Source organism: Stegostoma tigrinum, chromosome 26, assembly GCF_030684315.1.
Source record: "Stegostoma tigrinum isolate sSteTig4 chromosome 26, sSteTig4.hap1, whole genome shotgun sequence".
In the NCBI taxonomy this organism is placed as follows: Eukaryota; Metazoa; Chordata; class Chondrichthyes; order Orectolobiformes; family Stegostomatidae; genus Stegostoma; species Stegostoma tigrinum.
Window position 1 is genome coordinate 44,140,322 of NC_081379.1, and position 23,259 is coordinate 44,163,580.

The following is a 23,259-nucleotide window of genomic DNA, read 5'->3' on the forward strand; positions in this document are numbered from 1 at the left end:
GAGCTCATGATGGCATGGCAGCTGGTTACCTATTTCCAACTTTAGGGAAAATTAAGATAGATTTTAATCTTTTCTAGTCATAATGGGGAATTGAGAGCATTGTTACCCTAGGCCCTCGCTTACCCATGTTCAAACTTGCAGCCACACACTTAAGTATACATGTGAATATATTTTACATGTAACGCAACAAATACAGCCTCCCACACTATACACACACATGCACATAAACTCCACACATGCTCTATAGACGCACAAACATAAATCCCTAAACACAGACACAGACTATACACACATGTGGATGGACTAACCCCTAAATACACACTACATGAGCGCAGGTACAGAATGCCCACACACAAAAACATATGCTACACGCACTCAAACACAGACCCTCTAAACACATCCACATGTAAGTGCACATTACATGCACAAAAACCCACACAGTCCCAAATGCACACTACTCAAATACAAACCCACACATACCACACAAACACACACCCACATATATTACACAAACACAAACCCCTAAACACAGTTATACACTACACACACATGGACTACACACATCCAAACCCCTGAAAACACAAACCCTTATTTCATAAACATTACTCACACACCCGCACACACTGCACAAACCCATACCCAAATGATCACAGTAAACAAACTCATACCGACACACACACAGTACACAAACCCATACCCACACACACAGTACACAAACCCATACCCACACACACACAGTACACAAACCCATACCCACATGCACACAGTACACAAACCCATACCCACATGCACACAGTACACAAACCCATACCCACACGCACACAGTAAACAAACCCATACCCACACACACACAGTACACAAACCCATACCCACACGCACACAGTACACAAACCCATACCCACACACACACAGTACACAAACCCATACCCACACGCACACAGTAAACAAACTCATACCCACACACACACAGTACACAAACCCATACCCACACGCACACAGTAAACAAACTCATACCCACATGCACACAGTACACAAACCCATACCCACATGCACACTGTACACAAACTCATGCCCACACACACACAGTACATAAACCCATACCCACACTGTACACAAACCCATACACACACGCACACAGTACACAAACCCATACCCACACGCACACAGTGCATAAACCCATACCCACACACACACAGTACACAAACCCTTACCCACACTGTACACAAACCCATACCCACACACACACTGTACACAAACCCATACCCACACGCACACTGTACACAAACCCATTCCCACACTGTACACAAACCCTTACCCACATTGTACACAAACCCATACCCACACGCACACAGTGCATAAACCCATACCCACACACACACAGTACATAAACCCATACCCACACGCACACAGTACAAAAACCCATAGCCACACGCACACAGTACACAAACCCATACCCACATTGTACACAAACCCATACCCACACACACACAGTACACAAACCCATACCCACACACACAGAGTACACAAACCCATTCCCACACTGTACACAAAACCATACCCACACGCACACAGGACACAAACCCATACCCAAACTGTACACAAACCCATACCCACACACACAGTACATAAACGCATACCCACATGCACACAGTACACAAACTCATACCCACACACACACAGTACACAAACCCATACCCACACTGTACACAAACGCATACCCACACACACAGTACACAAACCCATACCCACACTGTACACAAACCCATACCCACACACACAGAGTACACAAACTCATACCCACATACACAGTACACAAACCCATACCCACACTGTACACAAACCCATACCCATACACACAGAGTACACAAACTCATACCCACACGCACACAGTACATAAACCCATACCCACACACACACACACAGTACACAAACCCATACCCACACAGTACACAACCCTTACCCACACTGTACACAAACCCATACCCACACACACAGAGTACACAAACCCACACACACACAGTACATAAACCCATACCCACACACACACAGTACACAAACCCATACCCACACTGTACACAAACCCATACCCACACGTACACTGTACACAAACCCATACCCACACGCACACAGTACACAAACCCATACCCACACTGTACACAAACCCATACCCACACGCACACAGTACACAAACCCATACCCAAACTGTACACAAACCCATACCCACACACACAGTACACAAACCCATACCCAAACACACAGAGTACACAAACCCACACCCACACTGTACACAAACCTATACCCACACACACAGTACACAAACCCATACCTACACGCACACAGTACATAAACCCATACCCACACACACAGTACACAAACCCATACCCACACACACACAGTACACAAACCCATACCCACACACACAGAGTACACAAACCCATTCCCACACTGTACACAAACCCAAACCCACACACACAGTACATAAACGCATACCCACATGCACACAGTACACAAACCCATACCCACGCACACAGTACACAAACCCATACCCACACACACACAGTACACAAACCCATTACCACACTGTACACAAACCCATACCCACACTGTACACAAACCCATACCCACACGCACACTGTACACAAACCCATACCCACATGCACACAGTACACAAACCCATACCCACACTGTACATAAACCCATACCCACACACACACAGTACACAAACCCATGGTCACACTGTACACAAACCCATACCCACACACACACAGTACATAAACCCATACCCACATGCACACAGTACACAAACCCATACCCACACTGTACACAAACCCATACCCACACACACACAGTACATAAACCCATACCCACACACACAGTACACAAACCCATAGTCACACTGTACACAAACCCATACCCACACGCACACAGTACACAAACCCATACCCAAACTGTACACAAACCCATACCCACACACACACAGTACACACACCCATACCCAAACACACAGAGTACACAAACCCACACCCACACTGTACATAAACCCATACCCACACACACACACTGTACATAAACCCATACCCACACGCACACAGTACACAAACCCATACCCACACTGTACACAAACCCATACCCACACACACACAGTACACAACCCCATAGCCACACTGTACATAAGCCCATACCCACACACACAGTACACAAACCCATACCCACATTGTACATAAGCCCATACCCAAACACACACAGTACACAAACCAATTCCCACACTGTACACAAACCCATACCCACACACACACAATACATAAACCTATACCCACATGCACACAGTACACAAACCCATACCCACACTGTACAAAAACCCATACCCACACGCACGCAGTACATAAACCCATACCCACACACACACAGTACACAAACCAATTCCCACGCGCACAGAGTACACAAACCAATTCCCACACAGTACACAAACCCATACCCACACACACACAGTACACAAACCCATACCCACACGCACACAGTACACAAACCAATTCCCACACTGTACACAAACCCATACCCACACACACACAGTACTCAAACCCATACCCACACACATATAGTACACAAACTCATACCCATGTGCACACAGTACACAAACTCATACCCACACGGACACAGGACACAAACACATACCCACACACGCCCATACCCACACGCACACAGTACATAAACCCATACCCACACTGTACACAGTACACAAACCCATACCCACACTGTACACAGTATACAAACCCATACCCACACTGTACACAAACCCATACCCACACACACACAGTACACAAACCCATACCCACACTGTACACAAACCCATACCCACACTGTACACAGTACACAAACCCATACCCACACTGTACACAAACCCATACCCACATGCACACAGTAAACAAACCCATACCCACACACACACAGTACACAAACCCATACCCACACACACACAGTACATAAACCCATACCCACACACACACAGTACTCAAACCCATACCCACATTGTACACAAACCCATACCCACACGCACACAGTACACAAACCCATACCCACACACACACTACACAAACCCATACCCACACACACACAGTAAACAAACCCATACCCACACACACACTGTACACAAACCCATACCCACACACACACTACACAAACCAATTCCCACACTGTACACAAACCCATACCCAAACGCACACAGTACACAAACCCATACCCACACACAGTACACAAACTCATACCCACACACACACAGTAAACAAACCCATACCCACACACACACTGTACACAAACCCATAACTGCACACACAGTACACAAACTCATACCCATGTGCACACAGTACACAAACTCATACCCACACGGACACAGGACACAAACACATACCCACACGCGCACAGTAAACAAACCCATTCCCACATGCACACACAATACACAATCACACACACAGTACACAATCATACACCCACTACACAGTCACACAACACACACTACACAAACACATACCCACAAATACTTCACAAACACACAAATACTAAACAGTCACACATACACTACACAGTCACACCCACACACACACCAACACACACCATACAATCATATACCCATACACACTACACAAATACACCGACACACACTATATAGTCATACACCCCACACACACACAGTAAACAAACCCATACCCACACACACACTGTACACAAACCCATACCCACACACACACTACACAAACCAATTCCCACACTGTACACAAACCCATACCCAAACGCACACAGTACACAAACCCATACCCACACACACAGTACACAAACTCATACCCACACACACACAGTAAACAAACCCATACCCACACACACACTGTACACAAACCCATACCCATGTGCACACAGTACACAAACTCATACCCACACGGACACAGGACACAAACACATACCCACACGCGCACAGTAAACAAACCCATTCCCACATGCACACACAATACACAATCACACACACAGTACACAATCATACACCCACTACACAGTCACACAACACACACTACACAAACACATACCCACAAATACTTCACAAACACACAAATACTAAACAGTCACACATACACTACACAGTCACACCCACACACACACCAACACACACCATACAATCATATACCCATACACACTACACAAATACACCGACACACACTATATAGTCATACACCCATACACACTACATAAACACGTCCCCACACATTACACAAATACTACACAAACATATACACACTTCACAAGAGCACACCCACATGTACTTATCTAAAAACACATTCACAGCGTGTGGCTGCACATTTGGCCATTGGGGGATGTGTGCAGAATAAGGTAATTGCGATGTTAGTCATTTTATAAAACTGGTTTTATTTTTGACCTGCGCAGTCAAAGAAATGCCACCTGTTCCCATTACTCTAGCAGTGAGAAGCACCAGGGTAAGGCAGTCTGTTTGATTGACACCTCATTGATCATCTTCAGCTTTCACTCCCTTCTCCACAGTTGTACTGTGGCCACAGTGAGCACCATCTACAAGATTCACTGAAGAATGTCACCACAGCTCCTTAAGTATTACCTTCCAATTCTGCTACCTTTACCACCCCGAAGGACAAAGCCAGCCAATACATGGGAACACTGACATTTACATGTTCCCCTCCGCACCACTCACCATCCTGACTTGGAAATATTTCGCCATTCCTTCACTATCACCGGTCAAAATCCTGGAATTCCACCACTAATACCAATTGTTGGTCATGGTCTGAATGTTCAGGGCCAGTGTCAGTGTCCACTGTCAGTCCTCATTATCAGTGTTCAGCATCAGATTTCAGCGTCAGTGTTTAGTGTCAGTTTCAAAGTCAGTATCGGTGTTCAGCAGGCGCGTTTAATGTCAGAGTTCTGAGTCAGAGTTCAGTAGGCGTGTTCAATGGATGTGTTTTGTTTCAGTGTTCAGTCTCAGTTTCAGTGTCAAGTTCACTGTTTTGTGACTGTGTTCAGTTCCAGTGTTTAGTGTCACTGTTCTGTGTCAATGTTCAGTGTCAGTATTCAATGTCTGTTTTCATTGGGAGTGTTCGGGGTGATCATTTAGCTCTGATATTCAGTGGGAGTGTTTACCGTCAGTGTCCAGTTCAGTGTCTCGTGCCAGTGGATAGTGTCAATATTTAATGTCTGAGTCTAGCGTCAGTGTTCAGCGTCATTGTGTAGTATCAGTATTTAGTGGGAGTTTAGTGTCAATGATTGGAGTCTGTATTCAGTGAGAGTGTTCAATCTGTCTACAGTGTCAGTATTCAGTCTGTCTACAATGGGAGTGTTCAGTGTTGGTGTTCAGTCTGTCTACAGTGTCAGTGTTTAGTCTGTCTATGCAGCTAGATGGTGCATACAGCTTTGCTATGCTGCATCTCAGCATTAAATCCACATTGGCAGATGTGTCACTGCATGTAAATTCAGACAATAACTACATCCAGAAGGAGCTCTATTCGTGGTATTTGAACAAGTGTCTAACCATTGTCCCTCTCCAATGACAGAGAATCTAACCAACCCCAAGTGTTCCATGACATTACCATCTGTCAATCTGCCATCAATCATATTGGACAGAAACTGAACTGGGCAGCCATATAAATATTGTGGCTACAACAGCAAATCAAAGGCTGGAAATTCTGTGATGAATAACTCATGTCCTGTCTCGCCAAAGCCTGCCCACTATCTACGAGGCACAAGTCAAGAGCGTGATGGAATTTTCCATTGCATTGGTGCAGCTCCAACAACACACAAGAAGCTCAACACAATCCAGGACAAAACAGCTCATGTGATTAGTACCCCATCCATCACCTTCAACTTTGACTCCCACCACCACCGACACAGGCACAGCTGGTGTCCCATCACCAGGGCAAAAACACGTACTCATATGTGAACTCCACAGACCTATGCTGTACTCACAATCCCATTATACTTCAGTTCCCAAATATGGGCATTCCAGGCAGGGCACAATACATATGCACAAAATAAAAATGCACCGACACTCATCAACACACGGAAGTATGGACCAGGATAACTACACACACTTCCTGCAAATGGATTCAATTGTGATTCAGCTTGTTGACTCATTGTCTTCTGGAGCAGGTTTCATTGCTGGTTTTGCTCAGCCATGGTTTGCTGTTGTTTCAGTTCTCAGGCCAGAGCGTGGAGTCAGATCCCAAGTCTAATTCTACTGAAACCGGAACTGGACGCATGCTGTTGGAGTCATTCTGAACCACATGTTGGTCTTCCTCCCAAATGGGCTAACAGGCTCCATTGCTGCAACTATGCAGTGAAAAAGATTCACATATCAACAACAAAATACCACTACCCATCACCCAAGCTTCAACTTAAATAGACTCCTGTTCACTGTATTCACAACAAATATGATCATCTTGGTGTTTACAGCTCTCTCTGATGTCATCTGCCCTTCTCCTTCTGAACCTCTCGAGCACAACCCCAGGATTTATCCACCTTGAGCACAACCTTTCGGCGCACCGTTGTCGGCCTTGTCTTGGGTTTTCTGGGCCACGCCTTCTGGAATTCCCATTGTTTCTCCATCTCCTGCTCAGCTTTCTCAGATCCCCTTTGTTGTCTGTTTCTAGGTCAACCCTCCACGACCCTCCTGCCTCAGCTCAGCAAAATTCTCTCCTCAGTAAAGCTGGAGGTATTTTCTTTTCTACCAGGGCTGTCATGTAAATGCAAACTGTTGCTGTTGTCTCTCTGTACTCTGTGTATCAGCAATGATATTGCTGGCACACTGTGCCTAATGTGGCATATGTTCCATCTCCAGTTCAGATCTCTAAGTGCATCCAAGACAGAGCACATTTTTGAAAGGATTTGTTTCTAATAACTGCTTTAGAAAGTTCACTCTATCTGTTTACTTTCACTTTGTGATGCATGAATTCCTCACTGACAGAGGCAGAGATAACTGATGAATATCAACCATATGTTTCACATTTGTACTCTTTCTGCAAATTACTCGCCTCTACTGAGCCAACTTGACTTGTTTTGCCATGGTTGGTCTTAGAAACCAGTATAATCACAATTACGAACATTGTAGAAAGAGCAATGCAGTAAATGTGTTACTTCGGTCCCAATTGTGTTTCTCTTATTAGCCTTATTCTTCTAATCAACCTGTTCAGAGATGTAATCTGGAGCAGGTGGGGCTTGAATCCAGTCCTCCTTATCCAGGAGTAGGGACATTATCATTGTACCAGAAGAGCTCTCCAACTATGTCATTTTTAACCTATTTTTCTAATCAATCTGTTCAGAGATGTTATTACACATCTCTGGAGCAGGTGGAACCTGAATCTGGGCCTCCCAGCCCAGGGGTCAGGGCACTACTACTGTACCACAAGCGTTCTCCATTTGTTGTTTGTTACTAGGAAGAAAACAGTTTGCATCAGGTGACTCCCACCTGAAATCTTCATTTGGACAAAGTAACTCACAGTGAGCATGCCCTGACCACTGCGTTGCAATAGAAAATTAATTAGTTTATGAAGGTCCTTTCACCACAAAGTGCATTAAGGCCAATTAAGTCCTTTGAAGAGCTGACACAGTTTTGATGTGGAAGCACAGCTGCTAATTTAACCACCACAAACTAGCACATATATAACAATCAGATTGTCTTTAGTGTTGATTGTAGGATACATGTTGGCCAGACCACTGGGTGCTGTCTCTGAACAGTGTTCCTGAATCTTTTGCGTTCAGTCACAGGGCAACCAGGGACATGATCCAGTATCTCATTTGAAACAGTACACCGCTGAAAGTGTAGCACTCGCTCAATGTTGCAACAACTTCTCAGCATAGATGTTGTGTAAGTACTCAAGTTATCTGATTCCTCTCTGACACCAAGGCGAGTGTAATGTCCACTGAGCTGAAGCTGGTATTTGACCAACATTGAGCCTAGAACTCAGAAAAACAACAAGCTTGTCAAAACAGAAAATACTAGAAATGTTCGTCAGGTGGCACATGTGGATAAAGGCAGTTAATGTAAAGCCTTGGGAACCGTTCTTGAACCGAGAGACTGACGAGCGCAGGGACTTAGTTCTTTGAAAATGGTGTCTCAGGTAGACCAGGTGGTGAAGAGGGCATTTGGCATGGTTGCCTTCATTGGTCATAGCATTGAGTATTGGAGTTGAGATGTCATGTTTCTGCTGTAGAAGACATTTGTAGGCCAGTTTTGGAGTACTGCATTCAATTCTGGTTGCCCTACTGCAGGGAGGATGTTATTAATGTGGAAATAGTGCAAAAATGGTTTGCAAGTATGTTACCGAGACTAGAGGGTTTAAGTTATAAGGAGAGGCTGGATAGGCTGGGATGTTTTTCCCTGGAGCATAGGAGGCTGAGGGTTGACCTTATAGAGGTTTGTAAAATCAAGAGGGTTAACAGACTCCCCAGGTAGGGAAGTCCAAAACTATAGCGCTGAGTTTTAAGGTGAGAAGGGAAAGATTTAAAAGGGACTTGAAGAACAACTTTTCCACACAGAGGATGGCGCATATGTGGAATGAGCTGCCAGAGGAAGTGGTGGAGATGAGTACAATTGCAACATTTAAAAATCTTTTGGACAGATACATGGATAGGAAAGGTTCAGAGGGATAGGTGCCAAATGCAGGCATATGGGACTAGTTCAGTTTAGGAAACCTGATCGGAATGGTCAAGTCGGGGCAAACAGACTGTTTCCATGCTGCATGGCTCTGATTCTAAGACTCTAAAAGAGCTAACATTTTGGGTCACTGATCTTTTATTAGAACTGGCCCATGTTCAATGCACTGAGTCACATTGAAAGACCCCAGAAAATGAATGGGGAGGAGTGAGGGCAGGTCAAAAGGCAAGGTCTGTGATAGACAGAAAGTAGGAGAGACAAAACATGAAAGAGTTAATGGTCCAAGGCAAACAGAATTGGTAATGGACCTTATAAACAAAATATGAGGCTAGAGGAGGCCTAAATGGAAACAGCAAAATCATTATGGGAGCACTGCGCACAATCTGAACTTATTGAGGGTATAACATGGAGGACAGGCGGCTGTACAGTGCCTAATTAAAAGGTGAGATGTTATTCCTCAAGCTTCCATTGAGCTTCATTTAAGCAGTTTAAGAAATCAAGGACAGAGAGGTAGGAGTGGGAGCATATCAGAGACTTGCAATGGCAAATGACAGATGCTAAAGGGGCACTGGAAGCAACTGAAAATAAGTCAGATAGACAAGTCCCCAGGACCAGGTGGGATTTACCCCAAGTTATTCAGAGAGGCATGGGAGAAAATAGCTGGGGCATTGGCAGATAGCTTCACATCCTCGTTGACCACAGGTGAAGTTCTAAAGGTCTGGAGATTAGCAAATGTTGTTCCCTTGTTTAAGGAAAGATGCAGGAATAATCCAGGAAACTATAGGCCAGTGAGCTTGACATCTGCAGTAGGGAAGCTCTTGGAGAAAATACTGAAGGACAAGATATATGCGCAATTGCAGGAAAATTGACTAGTTAGTGACAGGCAGCATGGTTTCATATGGGGAAGGTCATGTCTCACCACCCTGATTTAATTTTTTGTAGAAGTATGAGGATAATTGATGAGGAAAGGGTCGTGGATGTAGTTTATATAGACTTTAGTAAGGCATTTGGTAAAGGCCCACATGGCGGGTTGGTACAAAAACTAAAATCATAAGGGATTCAGGATGAGCTGGTTAGATGGATAGAAAGCTGGCTTGGTCATAGAAGACAGAGGGTAGTGATAGAAGGATGCTTTAAAGAATAGTGTTCCACAGGGGTCAGTCTTGGGTCCTTTGTTGTTTGTAGCATATATAAATGATCTGGGGGAAAATGTGGGTGGTCTGATAAGCAAGTTTTCTGATGACACAAAGATTGGTGGAGTTGCTGATAGTGCCAAACATTGAGAAAGCATACAACAGGATATAGATAGTTGGCGACTTGGGCACAGAAATGGCAGGTGGAGTTTAACCCAGACAAATGCAAGATGATGCATTTTGGAGGATCAAATTAAGGTGTGAAGAGCAACTTTTCCACACTGTGGAACCCTTAGGAACACTAACATTCAGATGGAACTGGGCGTGCAGGTCCACAGTTCCCTGAAAGTGGCAACACATGGTCAAAATGATTAAGAAGGCATATGGCGTGCCTGCCTTCATTGCCCAGGGCATGGAGTATAAGTGTTGGCAAAACATGTTGCAGTGATATAAAACCCTTGTTAGGCCACATTTGGAGTATTGTGCACGGTTTTGGTCACCACATTACCAGAAGGATGTGGAAGCTTTGGAGACAGTGCAGAGCAGGTTCACCAGGATGTTGTCTGGTCTCCAGGGCATTGACTATGAGGAAAGGTTAAAAAGACTAGGATTGTGTTCACTGGAAAGATGGCAGCTGAGAGGAGACCTGATAGAGGTATACAAAATTATGAGAGGCATATTTAGGGATAGTCAGAGGCTTTTTCCCAGGGTTGAAGTTTCAATTACAAGAGGGCACAGGTTCAAGGTCAGAGGGGAAACGTTTAAGGGAGATGAGCGAGTTAAGTTTCTCACCCAGAGAGTGGTAGGAGCTGGAATGTACTACCAGTAGAGGTGGTGGAAGCAGGAACATTGAAGACATTTAAGATGCACAAAGATGGGTACATGAATAGGGAGGGAATAGAGGGATATGGATCAAAAATGGTAGGTTTGTTTTTTGATTAATTAGGGCTTGATGGTCAGCACAGGCTTGGAGGACCGAATGGCCTGTTTCATTGCCGTACTTTTTCACTTTTTCATTTCTTCGTTCATTTGTTCAGCAGATCCATTGCCCAGTCTATGTTCGGTCTCCCCAGTGTAGACATTATGAAGAACAAACCCAGCAAATTACATTGAAAGAAGCTTAAGGAAATCAGTATCGCACCTGGAAGGAAGGTTTGGGGTATTGGACAAAGGAGGAGATAAAGGAAGGGTGTTGCATCTCTACTGGTTACATGGGAAGGTGCTGTGGGAAAGGGAGAGGGTTACGGAGATGAGCCAAAAATGGAGCAAAATTCTGAAAGGGGAAGGGAAGACACATAGCATGGGAGCTATATTGGAGGTGGCACAAATGCCAGAAGATGATCCACCAAAAATGGATGATCCATCAAAAAGATGATTCTCACATGTGTGAGGCAAGTCAAAGAAATACCTGCTCCTGAGTCTAGAAGGAAGGGAAAGGTGTTACCATGGAATGCACATCCTGTTCCACATGAGTGATTCCAGGATGTTTCTCATGCTCTGAATAACTAGGTGTGCAGCTACTGTCGTCAGTTTCACCCTTCAGCTCCACATGGCATCCATGGAGGCAGAGAATTTTGTGGGTAATGTTGTTCTGGATGTGCTCGTCAGCAGTTTAAGGATCAGAGGACAAACAGGAGATAGGTTGTCACCAGGGAGTCAACAAGGACCAGGTAAAAAAGGCTAAGATGAGGATATGGGGAGGCAGCAGAAGGACTTCAGCAGGCTTGGAGAGTGGGCAAAGAAGTGGCAGATGGAATACAGTGTGGTAAACGGACTTTGGAAAAATAGAGGCATAGACTATTTCCGAAATGGGGAAAGGCGTTGGAAATCTGAAGCACAAAAAGGGTTTGGGAGTCCTGGTTCAGATTCTCTTAAGGTTCATGTGCAGGCTCAGGCAGGTAGGAAGGCAAATGCAATTAATATTCACGTCAAGGGGGCGAGAATACAAGAGTAAGGATATACTGCTGAGGCTGTATAAGACCCAGAACAAATTTGGAATATTGTAGGCAGTTTTAGGCCCAATATCTAAGGAAGGATGTGCTGGTTTTGGATAGGGTCCAGAGGGGGTTTACAAGAATGATCCTGGGGCTGGGGGTCTTGTCATATGAGGAGTGGTTGAGGACTCTGGGTCTGTACTTGCTGGAGTTCAGAAGGATCCGGGGGTGGAATCTGATTGAAACTTTCAGAATACTGAGAGGCCTGGATAGAGTCAATATGGAGAAGATGTCTCCACTAGTACAAGAGACTAGGACAGTGGGCACAACCTCAGAGTGAAGAGACAATTGTTTAGAACTGAGATGAGGAGGAATTTCTTCAATCAAAGGGCGGTGACTCTGTTGAACCCACTGCTGCAGACAACTTTAGAGGCCAAGTCATTGAATGTATTTAAGACAGCGAAGGACAGGTTCTTGATTGGTAAAGGGATCGAGAGTTATGGGGAGAAGGTAGGAGAATGGGGTTGAGAAACAACTTAACCATGATCAAATGGCAGAGCAGACTTGATGGGCCAAATGGCCCAATTGTATTCCTATGTCTTATGGTCTCAGAGATGGTCAGTGACAAAGCTGAAAAAAACCTCTAATTCAGATTCATCCTGTCTAAAGTCACAGCAAAAGAAGATAGAAGAATCTAAATTCAGCACAAGGCCATCCTCGTAAAGGATTCTGGAGATGCCAAGTATTGGGAGAATGAGTCTTCTTGTGGTATTGTTGCTCAGGTCCTGGCTGCACGGCAGACAGATATGCAATGCATGTCCATGAGGAATCTGGAGCGAAGACACTGGCCAACAACCTAATTTGGGGAATTTACATTTGAATTAGGAGCTAGAGTAGGTCATTCAGTCCCTCGGGCCTGCTCTGCCAATCAATAGGTTTGCAGCTGATCTGATGACTATATATTCCCACCAACCCCCGATAAAGTTTTAGCTCCTTCTTATGAAGAATCTGCCTCGGGTTTAAAAATATTCAAGGACTCTCCTCCCCATGCCTTTTGAGGAAGAGAATTCCAAAGACTCATGAACCCTGGAAGAAATAATTTAACCTTAACTCTGTCTAAAATTATTTTTAATTAGGAGGCCCCCCAAGCCCTAGATTTTCTGACAAGAGGAACAATCCTTTCTATTTGGTCAATCACAATCTTATAAATATTTTTCTAATTGATGCATTGAGAATTGTTATTGTACATCTCTAGAGTATGTGGAATTTTGGCCTCTTGACTCAGAGGAAGGGACATTACCACTGCACAAGAACCATGCTTCAGAAGCTCCTATTTTGTGTCTAATTTATGATGCCTTGCTCCTTCTATGTGGTTTGATTTGATTTATTATTGTCCCATGCTCCTAGGATCAGTGAAAGGCTTTGTTTTGTGTGCAGTACAGGCAGATCCTCACATACAAAGTGCATTGAAGTAATAGGATAGAGCGAAGAATACAATGGTGCAGCTGCAGAGAAAGTGCACAAAGAGTGAAATCAACATAAAAATATAGGTAACTAGAGGCTATCAGGCCTGTCCAGTTTGCTCTACCATTCAATAAGATCATGGCTGATCTTTTTGTGGACTCAGATCCACCCACTCGCCTGCTCACCATTATCCTTAATTCCTTTATTGTTCAACAAATCTATCCTTTCCTGAAAACATTCAATTAGGTAGTTTCAACTGCTTCACTGGGCAGGGAATTCCACAGAGTCACAATCCCTTGGTGAAGAAGTTCCTCCTCAACTTAGTCCTAAAGCTGCTCCCCCTGATTTTGAGGCTATGCTCCCTAGTTCTAGTATCACCGGCCATTGGAAACAACCTCCCTGCTTCTAACTTACCTATTCCCTTCAAAATTTTATATGTTTCTGTAAAACATCCCCATTCTTCTAAATTCCAATTAGTATAGTCCCAGTCTACTCAATCTCTCCTCGTAAAGCAACTTTCTCAATTCCGCCATTAAATTTAAAATGGGAGAGGTCCATTCAGAAGTCATAACAGTCGGGAAGAAGCTGTTCTTGAATCTGTTGGTACGTATGTTTAAATTTTTGTATCTTCTGCCTGATGGAAGAGGGTGAAGGAGATTATAACCAGGCTGGGAGGGATCTTCAATTATGTTGGCTGCTTTCCCAAGGCAGTGTGAAGTATAGATTGAGTCAATGGGTGGAAGGCTAGTTTGCTGTATTCAGAACTCTCTGTAGTTTCTTATGGTTCTGAACAGAGCAGTTATCATACCAAGCCAAGATGCATCTGGATAGAATGCTTTCTATAGTGCATCAATAAACATGGGTAAGAGTCTTTATGGGGTTGCCAAATTTCCTTAGCTTCCTGAAAAGGGAGCGGCATCGGTGTGGTTTCTTGTAGGAGTAATTCTGCTCATCATGTGATGAGATTTACATTAGAGATTTGCTTCTACCTGCTTGACAGAGAGTCAATAGTGCTACATGACCTCTGCTGGTATTATGATTTAATGTCACTGCCCTAAGAGAAAGCAACACCTCTGCTCTTGTCAACTGACTAGCTACGTATAAAACCCAATCACTTTACAATGGTGTGTGAGCAATGGAAGGCAAAGAAGCAAAGCTGTAAGGATCCCTGTGAAGCAGATAGCATTGAAGTCACAGAACAGCAAGGCAGAAACCTGTCATTTGAGGAACAGCACAGCAGGAGATTAGGTTACCTACAGTGTGGAAATAAGCCCTTTGGCCCAACAAGTCCACACTGCCCCTTGAAGCATCCCACCCAAACCCATCCCCATTCCCCTATAACCCACATACCCCTGAACACTACGGGCAATTTAGCATGGCCAATCCACCTAGCCTGCACACCTTTGGACTGTGGGAGGAAACCGGAAAACCCGGAGGAAACCCATGCAGACACGGGGAGAATGTGCAAACTCCACACAGACAGTCACCCGAGGCTTGAATTGAACCCGGGCCCCTGGCGCTGTGAGGCTGCAGTGCTAACCACTGAGCCACCGTGCCGCCAACAAGTCCACGCCGCCCCTTGAAGCATCCCCACCCAGACCTATCCCCCTAAAACCCACACACCCTGAACACTATGGGCAATTTAGCCCAGCTGATCCACCTACTCTGCACATCTTTGGACTGTGGGAGACGCTAATGAAAGAAAATACAACCTTGGGGTTGTGTAAAGCAGGCCAGTGATCTGATTAGTTGGGTAACACAATGTAGAAGAGATACTGATTGATGTGATAAGGTTATTTGAACCCTCAGTTACCAGTCCTGCCTAGAATAGAAGTATTGTGTTTCCAGTCTAGGAAGTTTCAGGCTAAAACAAATTACATAAATCTAGAAAACCATTCACCATGTCCTTCCAGATGTAGCAGTAGATCATTACAACATAAAGCCATGTTGTGATCACAGAGTTCTGTTGTATAAACACGAGGGACCTTGAGCATGATGGAAAATTTGAGGTCTGTGCTGTTCCAAAAGTCAAATCTCATGTTCCTTCCTTTAATGTCTTTGAGCAGAAGAACCCAGTAACCTGTCCAGACATTGCAGAGTTGGTTCCTATGAAAATCGGACTCCCATATTTGTTCACTGAAGGATAAACACCTTGACCAGGCACCAGTGACAGAATACCCTGGGTCAGAATTGACTCAGGGACAGTATATCAGGGGAAAATTCCTGCAGGTGTTGGAAATCTGAAATATAGAAAAGACGTCACTGGATGGGTAACCCAGAGAACTACACTAATGCTATGGGCACGCAGATTCAAATCCCATCATGACAACTGGGAGAATTTAAATTCAATCACTTGAATCTGGAAAATAAAACTAGCCTCAGTAATGGTAACCTTGTTACAGTCAGTGATTGTTGTAAAAACCCACCTGGTTTGCTAATGTCCTTCAGGGAAGGTAATCTGCCATCCTTACCTGGTCAGGCCTACATGTGACTCCAGACCTACTGCAGAGTAGCTGGTCCTTAAGTGCCCTCAGAAATACCCAAGCAAGCTACTCTGTCCAAAGACAAATGGGGATGGGCAACAAATGCTGGTGACAGTGCCCTCGTCCCATGGAATAAACAAGAGAAAATAAAGATACATTACCTGCGAGTTCTGTTAAGCAGCCTGTTGTGAAGAAAAGTCACTGGCTTGAGACATTAAGCATGCTTTCTCTCCACAGATACCGTCAGACCTGCTGAATTTCTCTAGCTAGTTCTGTTTTGTTTTGTTTCAGATCTTTAGCGTCCACAAGGGATGTGAATACCTCACTGATCTCAGTGGATAGCAGGCCAGACTTGATGGGGTGAATGGTCTACTTATCTTACATCTTACAGTCCGTGGGACAGTTTGGTTGCAGGTCAAGCAACAAGTGAAGACACTGAGCTAACAATTACTTGGGGTCTCTTGGGCTTGAAGATCGATCTCCAAAATACAGCAGCGTGTAGTTCTCGAGATAAACCACTGGGACATTAAGATAAGGTTGGATTTCTTTGTTGTTTTCTTTGAATGCTTCTCTTTACCAAATCTAGAAAAATTGAAAACAGGAGAAGAACAATTTTGTTTTGGCTGGCAGTCAAGTATCATCCAATTGGGAGATATTGTTTTACAAGGAGCATAGGCTGGTAGTGTATCAGTCAACAAACAGCTGGAGTGTGAATGTGCATCATGCGATGAAACCTCCAGAAATTGGCACAATCACAGTTGGCCAGTTAATGTTTCAAGTCATCAGAACATAAAAAAGTCATTGATTCAGTAGAATTGACAGAAACAAAGATGTAAAGGGTTGTGCAAGGTGATGGAAGAGGGACAAAAACAAAAGCTGAATCGTAGGAATAATTATCTAACAAATTATTTTAAAACAAGAAGATAACCCTTCGACCCTATCACTTTTCAGTTGTTTCGTTTTCACAGATAGATTGCTAAATTGGCCAAATAGCAGGAATGGTTGGGTACATTAGACAAGTAAACTCTGAAGTCATAAAGCCCACACACCAGACAGAGTGCAAACACAGTACTAATGATACTAGTATAATGTAAAAGGCAATAGTTATCCTGGACAGACATATCCCCCATAAGTTATCCACCAAGAAAAGGAGGGCCCAGACAGAAATGCACCGGATCGTGTCACGCAAAGAAATTAACAATAGCAAGTCATCCAAATGGTTGACATTATTTCAAACTATTAAGTGTGTCTCCCTGATTGACCAGAACCATTGTAAGTTCCAGAAAACTATCCAAAAAGGCTTAGAAAGGGGATTCACCTGCAAACCAATCTCTCTAGGATCTTCTGGAGGCCTTCCGAGGAAACCAGCATGGCATGAGGCAGAGACCAGTTGGCCATCCAGAGAGAGACAGACAGACAGAGAGAGACAGGGAGAGGGAGGGACAAGGACCCAGAGAGAGTGTGACTGAAAAAATCTACAAGAGACTTGGGAAGTATTGTAAACTTAAGGGGCCAAATAGGATCAGAGGGAGTATACCTAGTACAAACGGTTATTGTAACTTGTTTTTTAATAATGCTGAGACTGTTTTGCATTGATCCTGGCTTGTGTTTGTAGTGATTTGACTACTTTGATGTTGTGGGAAATTAATTCATAACATTCTGGTTGGAGCTGTCTAACTTGTTTTGAGGAATTAGACAACAGTTTCTTCCTCCTCTTCCATTTTTCTTTAATTTTAGTACTATTTTAACAGGAAGTGTGTAGAAGGCCTTAGTGAAATTCTACAACACCTCCGTTTCGCCTTTTGCATATCATCAAAGAAAACCAAGGTGTTAGATTGGAATCTGGAGGCAAGGAGATCAAAGCTGGGAACTAAATGTACAAGGGATGTGAATATCTCACTGATCTCAGTGGATAGCAGGCCAGACTTGATGGGGTGAATGGTCTACTTATCTTACATCTTACAGTCTACACTTCCATCATTTAGTTTCCATCCAGGTTCTGTGATATCATCTTTAATAAATGTACCCTCACCTTTAGCCAGGGTACATGTCAGATTCACTAGTCTTTATTTTCTTTTTCGTAAACACAGTAGGAGTAACATGTACCTTTCACCACTCCACAGACAAAATAATTTCTGGAAAATAAAGAATACAGGTGGATGCAGGCCATGTGCTGTTCAAGGGCACCCAATCCATTCACGTACCAGCTGCACTTTCCTGCATTATCCTCACATCCTCCGATTCCCTTTGCTATCCAAAATCTGTCAACTGCAATTTTCAATCAACTCAACAACTGAGCAACCAGCCTAGAGAATTCCAAAGATTTTCAAGGATCTGAATGAAGGAATGTCTGTTTGTCTCAGTCATTAATGACAGATGTATTATTCTGAGGTGAGCTCTGGTTCTTGACTCTCCAGTCTGGACAAACACTCTTTCAGTGGATGCCTGGGCTGTCCTTGACTGAAGAGGGCTGGTTTTTCTGGGGCCCACCACTGGTGCCCTAAGTGAGTGGAGCCGGCACAAAGTATTTGACTGCGTAAAGCCACCTGCAAGTTCAGTGCCAAGTCTCGGCAGCAATGCCCAGGATGGTTCAGTGATATTGCAAAGTGACAGCAAGAGCAGCTAAACTACTGATTTCGGAGGCACTGTGCTTAGTACCTTCTAATCCCAGTTTAAATCCTTTCAGTGCTTCCATGTTGTTGCCTGTCATCCAGGAAGCATTTCGCTCCCTTCCTTGGTGCCTCTTAAATTGATGCCCTCCTGGTGAGCAAGGAGGAAATCAAGGTCAGAAGGCCAGATGTACCTCTTGTCATCTTACTAACGCTGCTATCTCGAAATATTACCTTTGTTTCCCAAAACAAACTGCGTCTATACAAATAGGTACGGCTACAGAAGCCAAATGGAGCTACATGCGCTAATTTGAATGGAAAATGTTTTAATGCGCTCAGACAATTAAGGTAAATGTACGTCATGTGTGTAACTTCACTTAACATTTAGCATAAGCCAGATAGCAAAGAAGTAAAGCTAACAGAAATCTTCAGAAAACACTCATGTTCTGCTTTAAATAATGTCACTTACAACCCTCCTACTGAATGGCAGCAAAAACTTGAAGGGCAATGTGGTCTCCTCTTGTTGCTTGTTTATATGTTTAACTGTTCCATTTTACTCACTGGCACCAAAAAAAGTTAATGCTTACACCATGTGAGTGTAAGTATCGCGATCATAAGTCCAGTAGCTGTGCGTATTACTCTTTTAGGATCTATTTATCAAGGTGCATTTGGCCACAGAATGCTCAATCAACCATATGTGGTTCTTGCAGTTACATCAGGTGGAAATTTACATAACCCAGCTGAGACAATGCCAGAGAACCCAGGGCAAGGTAGAGGAGGTGAAGGCTGTAAGAGATAACAATATAATCCATTTATAAAATCCTAAGTAATTTATTGAATATTATAGGATGATATCTCACACCCCTTACAACTGAAGAAGAGTTATATTGGACTCAAACTGTTAACTCGGTTTTTCTCTCTCCACAAATGCTGCCAGATCTACTGAGTTTCTTCAATACTTTCTATTTTATTGCAATACCAGTTTCTGGGTTGACAAATACAACAAATGCCATTTTCTCTGCCCAGGACATGCCTATAGCATGAGCAGAAAACATTGGAAATGCTGAGTGGGGCGTTAGCAGTGGAAGCTGCTAGATACAGCTCTCTCTCTCTCTCTCTCTCTCTCTCTCTCTCTCTCTCTCTCTCTCTCTCTCTCTCTCTCTCTCTCTCTCTCAAAACACTTGCGTTCTCTCTCTGCTGCTGGATTGAACTTTCTAAGGTTCGTTGTGGACCAGACCAAACCCCCTCAGAATATATCAAGGAGATAGCCACGACACCAACTTTTATTTTATTTCAAGGCAAGTGTAAGGTGCTGTGTTCCAGTTATGATTCAACTCGTCCACTAACAGGCTTTAAACAAAACACACTTCATTCTTACAGAACAGTTAAAACATAAGAAAGTAAAATTGGCATAACTTTAACTCTATTGAAATACTTAATAAAATAATATAGCATATAACCACTAATCAGCAACTGTTCAAGTATAGCAGCTTTCCATAAACACATCCTTGGCAAAGGCAAATTCAGCAAAACTCACTTTTCTCACATGCTATCTTCTCTACAGTCCAGGAGAAAGTAACACCAAAAGAAACAATCTAGCAGCAGAAAGAGAACTCAAATGTTTTGCTGCTGTGGAAAGACAGCTCTATTTAGCAGCTTCCACAGCCAACTCCTAACTGAAAGCAAAATCAAAACTCTCAATCTGTGTGAGCCTGACTCCAAGCACTCATGCTTCTTTTGTCTAATTTTAAAAAACAACTTGGGGAGTTCAGAGCTGATTACCGACTACTTCTGAAGCTGACATTCTTTCACCACTGTGGATTCACCACTCTGCAAGAGAACCAGCCCAGGATAAATCTCCCTTAAAGGCACAGTAATGCCATAGGCTAATCAGGGTGTCCTGGGGAGCAGTGAGCCACAAGATGCACTTGAGGGAAAAAGGGAAAATTGCTTCCAAATATTAACCATTGAAAGAACACGGTATAAGGCCAAACAAAATGTACATAAATGACTCGAGGGGAATACATGGACACTTCCAATGGAAGGGAACTTCTCAAGGTGGACTATTTCTGGCTCCAGCCTAATTCCTTACTCAGCTCCAAGAACTTGAAGACAACATCACTTCCAACTCTCACCCAGGGAAGACAAAGAGTTCCCTGATATCTCGACTGACTCGAATAGGCAAAGTACAAACAGAGATGACAGCCATTAGTAAACAGTCAAGGAACTGTCATCTTCAAACATGGAGATGATCTTCTTCGCCCATTTGTCAAACTGGGATCCATAAACCATCCTGAGGAAACAATCATCCACAGAGATCACAAACTCCATCCACCAATCCAATGCAGGATCAGGAACCTATCCTCATCGATTATAGGTTGCAGATGGTGCCTGCCTATTAGATCACAATTGAAAATACTTATTCTGTCTATTTTGCTTTTAAATCATTTTAAACATTTGTAAACAAAACTTCATAATGATTTTAAAATTTCTGATGATTCCTTGGCTAATGAGTTCACCTGTTTTATGTTTTCTGTAACTTCCAAACTTTATGATCTTACAAGGTTCACTGTTACAGACCTGCTCCTGATTTTCTTATGCATTGCACTGGAGAAATTTCAGTTGACACAAAGTGCAGGAATATCAACTCTATTTGTGTGTTATACCACAAGGCACAAGACAGGAGTGCAATGAAAAAACTTGCCCAGTTGAGTGCAGCTCCAGCAAGCTTGACTCCATCCAGGACACAGCAGCCCGCTTGATTGGCGCCACCGCTACACGCATCCAACCTCTCCATCACTGACACTCAGTAGTACCATGTATACCATTTACAAGATGCACTGCAGGAATTCATCAAAGATCATTAGACAGCACCTTCTAAACTCACCAGCACGTCTATAGAAGGACAAGGGCCGCAGAGACATGAGAACACAACCACCTGTGCCTTCCCCTCCAAGCTACTCACCATCCTGGCTTGGAAATATATCGGCATTCCTTCACTGTCGCTGAGTCAAAATCCTGGAATTCCCTCTGCAACAGCATTGTGGGTCAACCCACAGCAGGAGGAATGCAGCGGTTCAAGAAGGCAGCTCACCACCACCTTCTCAAGGGCAACTAGAGATGGGCAATAAATGCTGGCCTAGCCAACGATGCCAAGTCCCACAAGTGAAAAAAAAGGCAAGCAGTAGCAGAAACTGATGGTGGAAATTTATATTGGAAACTGAACAGATGATGCACGGTTTATCTGCCCTAATTTGCATTGATTCTTTGATCATAGCAGGCTCGATGTTTGAGGCCAAAGTATCTCCAAGCTGCAGTTGCCTGCAATTTTCAAAAATGTTCTGTTTGCCCCAGTTCTCTTTTATCTTCCTTTCAGGAGGACGAAAGGAGAAGACAAGAGAAATAGCTCATCATCCAGTTGAATATGTATCAGCTGTCTGTTGTCAGGAGTATCCAAACTGTGAAGCTTTGTGCCGTGTTCATGACAGACATCTGCTAGGCATTTCCATGCTCCTTGACAGTGACTTGGACCCATTGGCACAGTCCTGCAAATGCACAAGTATCTCAGTACAGGCCCTGTCAATGCTTGTAGAAAGAATGTGGAAGCTGTGCAGTGTGTAGGCAAGCAGTGTGAGGTGAGAGTATTGGTGGCGATTATGTGAGGGTGAAGCATATTCGGCAGGAATCCTGATTGTTCATGTTATGGTCCAGACCAGACCCCCTCAAAATATATTAAGAAAGTAACCTAGACTCTAGTAGTTTGCTCAAACTATTTCATGTTAAGCAAAACACAATTTGTCCAAATACTATAGTCAAAATATGAGGAAAAAAGTAATATACACAGTAATTATTCCTAATTAACTGTTCCAATATACTAACATTCTATAAACACATCCTTTTGCAAAAGGCAAATTCAGAAAACAGATTTTGACTCACATGCAGTCCAGCAACCTAGGAGGAGCACTCCCAGCTTTTAGC

General features: G+C 43.6%; 1 long non-coding RNA gene across 1 annotated transcript in view; it reads right to left on the bottom strand.

The window, feature by feature from the left end:
* The window catches only part of LOC132211006 (uncharacterized), a 112,965-nt gene extending 107,085 nt beyond the window's left edge, over positions 1-5,880 (bottom strand). The window contains exon 1 of the long non-coding RNA XR_009447287.1: positions 5,708-5,880. This is a non-coding gene — a long non-coding RNA (uncharacterized LOC132211006). The remainder of the gene's footprint in view (positions 1-5,707) is intronic.
* Between the last annotated feature and the right edge of the window lie 17,379 nt (positions 5,881-23,259).